Below are 3,890 nucleotides of genomic sequence, written 5' to 3' on the forward strand. Positions count from 1 at the left end.
AAATTGAGCCGAATCTGATTCACCTGCAGAACTGAGTCGCTCAGCCCCTGTGGGGCTCGGAGAGAGATGGTCAGTGTTTGCAGCAATCGAAAGCCTTGTTGTTCTCCTGTGGGGTAGCTGATGGCTTCCGCCTTGGGCTGCTGACCACAAGCTCAGTAGTTCGAAAGCTAAACATCGATCATACCGAAGTTCCTTATTGCTTACTTAGGGGCAGAAGAAACCATGAAATAGCAACACTTGGTGCGATCGTCTTCTGCACGGGTCCAGGTATTTCATTCCACCTTTAACTGGATGACTAAAAGCAGTTGTATCTCTTGGTGGTGAGGAAGGCTGAGTGCTTGGTAGCGGCAGCGGGGACTGTGTAGGAGGGAGAGAGGGCCCCCGGAAGGAGCTGGTTCAGCTCCTTGAACCTGTAGGGGGAGGTGTCTTCAGGCCTAAAGAATAGAGAGGGGGGCGGGAGAAGACACCTCATCCTCGCTCTAAGGAAAACCCAAAGGCAGCCGCTTTCCGGTTTGAGGGTTTGAGCACGTGGCCCAGCTGTGTGTCATGTATTTCAGTGTCTTTGCCCCTCCTCGCCCCCTGCAGTGCAGCTTTGAGGTTGTGTGGGCTGCCATCACGTCACCAGGCAGTTGGGGGTGGAGGAGGCGGCCCTGGAATCTTAAAGGACAAGCAGCTCAGGGCAGCAGGGACTCCTGCTTTCTTAAGCATTAGCAAAATGGACCCTTGCCAAGCAGGACCAGCTGAGCAGAGAAAAACATGCAAAAGTTGTCCGACAAGGCACCCCTGTGACTCGCGAGGAGTGACCGAGTCCCGTTTCCAGCCTGACAAAAGAGGAAGAGACAACTACCCCACAAGCAACTACAGACTGAGTGGGGCCTGTTTCCCAACGTGGGAGATCCTGCTCCCTAGGCGGGGCTGGGGGCCAGCTAAAGGACATCATCAATGGGCTAGAGGACAAATGGTGCATTTTCTGGAAAATTTGGAAACCTATGAATGAGGACATCTATGCACCACGGAAGACTTCGCCATGCCCCTCGACACACTGGAGTGTGTCGGTGTCAGTCTGGGTTGACTAGAGAAACAAATCCAGAGACACTCGTGTGTGTAAGTGAGAACTTTATATCAAGAAGTAATAACGCATCAATCAAACACCCCAGCCCAGTCCAAATCAAGGCCATAAGTTCAACATTAGCCCATGAATTGCTCTTCAGACTCACGCAGCACATGCAGTAATGCCAAATGCAGGAAGATCACAGGCTGCTGGGTGGAAAGTCCTGTGGGTCCACTGGCAGTGGATGCACAGGGCTCTGGCTGCCATCGGAGTGGCTCCATGTGGCAGAAAGAGTGTCCCACCTCCAGGGAGGAAGAGAGGCAGTTTCCAGAATCCACATGAGAAGACCACACCCACAAGGAGGCATCAACAGGCTGTGACCTGATTGACAAACTGGACTCCACCCCTTCACTCTGGATATCCTCACGTTCACACGAGATTCTGTAACTACCACAGCATCTGAGATGGTCGGTGAGCTCACACTGCTGGCTCCTCTAGGAGGGGCCTTCCTCAGAGCATGGGGCCCAGAGCCCAGGGGAGAGCATTCCAGGAGAGAGAGTACTTTTGGTGACCATTCTGAAGTTGTCATACTCTCTTCAGTAAAGACACTCCGAGGCCTTCCCAGGTCCAAAGGGAGGGGACACAGACTCCACCCCTCCATGTTAGGTTCCTTGGGCTTGGCTCATAGCAAGGTTACCTCCAGACAGCAGCCAGGATCACTACCAGTCCTGCACCCCTCACAGATGCCCTGAGAGTGTGCATCCAGTCCCACCACAGGGAGCCTGTCCTGGTTTCCCAGGCTGCTTCCGGGACAGCACCTGTTGATAAACTCACTGCCATCAAATCCATTCTGCCCATAGGAACCCTGCAGGACAGAGTAGAATTGCTCCCGAGACTTTAAAGCTTTACAGGAGTAGACAGCCTCATCCTTCTCCCTGGGCGCAGCTGGTGGGTTCAAGCCACTGACCTTGTGGTTAGTATTTCAACGTGTAACCTACTATACCACCAGAGCAGGCAAGTGGGATGAGAATGCTAGTCTAGCCATTTTAGGACCTTTCATGAGTTAATTTGTGCACGCGCGCGCGCGCACACACACACACACACACACAGAGCAATTCCTCTTTCAGATGAGACAGGGACCATTCAGGTGTCCTAAGTCCCTAGGAGTGACTTTGAGACACCCCTCCATTGGCCTGGCCCACGGTAGAACTCCACTTTCCGGAGCCAAGAGCAGCAGTTGCCTGAAACTGTAGCTTGAGTTTTTTGTGGACTTGGGCTTTCTTTTTCATTTTTTCCCCTGCTTATATTGAATTATTTTCATTGTTCTTATCAGTCAAAAGAAACTTCTGTATCAAAGCCAGCCACCCCTGCCTGGCCATTCAGTATTGCCCCCTGCCTCCCAATCCCCCCCCCCCAAAGCTGACAGGGTGAGGATGAAGCAGAACCCCAATGAACATCAGGGATTCTGGTCATCAGGGTCACACTTGAGCATGACTTTCAATCCCAGTCCCCTTCTGGATGTGTTGAAGGCGTCCAGAGCTTTTCCCAGAGGAAACCAATGGGTGACTAGGGGCTGAACATTCACAGACCTGGATGCCAGCAGGGAAATCGCCATGGGCCACGTGTTGCACTAGTGAAACACGCCTTTGATGTCCATTTCTTGGGTGGCTGCGTGCACCAGGGGCACAATGGTCATCTCAGGGCCCAAACCCACAAGCACCAGGGTGCCTCCTGAACGTGTTGCATCGATGCCGGCCTGGATGGCAGCCTCTTTCCCTGTGCACTCGATGCTGACTTCCGGCTGATGCTCCAGCAAACCTTCTACTTTCCTGGCAATTTCCTGGGGACTCTCTTTGGAGACCTGGATGGTGAGATCTGCCCCAGCTTTATGGACTTTGGCCAAACGAGAGGCAGACAGATCTGTCACCACCACATTGAGCCGCTGCTCCCATTGCCTTGGCCACAAACAAAGTGACCAGTCCGATGGGCCCAGCTCCACACATGAAGACCCTGTTGCCCAGGGTGACTCCAGTTCCCCAGCAGCATGGATCCCCACTGACAGTCCTAAAAGGTGACATTGTCAGGAAGCTTGTAGAAGTGACAGAGGTTTCCGTCATTGGGGCCGTGGCACAGAAGAAGATGGTTGATGACAGGTTGTACCGGCCAATCTTGCAGAAGTCATCTGTTTCTCGGGGAGCGCCAGGTGTTTGACCAATGATCCCACTTTTAAGACTGTTCCCGAAGTTTCAAGCCCCAGCACCATTGGCTTTTTCACCACAACAACTCCGATTCGAGAGTAGAGGACGTCTGAGTTGCAGATGCCAAAAGAATGCACCATCAGCAGCACCTCATGTGGCCCCAGTTTGGGAATGGGGTAGTTTTCCAGATGGGTGTCGCTGGCTCCGTGCACCACCAGGGAGAGGTTCTCCGCTCTGGTCGCTGCCATGGTGTTAGATCCCTCAGAGCTGGAGATTGGAATCTACAGTTGGAGTCCTTCTGATGGGTCGTTTGGATTGAGGCAGTCTCTGGGCTCGGGTTTTCTTTAGAGCAGCTTTGGGCTTCCAGAGCCCTGGAGGCTGGGAAAGTACAGAAAGTCCCCACAGTCAACCTGGTGCTCCAAGATGTGACTGCAACATACTGCCATGGAGTAGGGAACAGTGGAGAGGTCTGAGGGGCCGGCCCCAATCCCAACTACGTGGATACCTGCCCCTCCCCCCAGAAGAATTTATTTCAGAAGACAGGACGGAAGCTGCAGCTCAGGGAGAAGAACATATCTGATCAGAGCACACGGGAGCAGATGAAGGGGGAGGAGGAGAGAGTGGAGCACATCCTGGCCCAC

General features: G+C 53.3%; 1 pseudogene; it reads right to left on the minus strand.

The window, feature by feature from the left end:
- Positions 1-2,507: 2,507 nt before the first annotated feature.
- Positions 2,508-3,497, minus strand: LOC142434876 (sorbitol dehydrogenase pseudogene; annotated as a pseudogene).
- Between the last annotated feature and the right edge of the window lie 393 nt (positions 3,498-3,890).

This window comes from Tenrec ecaudatus, chromosome X (genome assembly GCF_050624435.1).
Source record: "Tenrec ecaudatus isolate mTenEca1 chromosome X, mTenEca1.hap1, whole genome shotgun sequence".
NCBI lineage: Eukaryota > Metazoa > Chordata > Mammalia > Afrosoricida > Tenrecidae > Tenrec > Tenrec ecaudatus.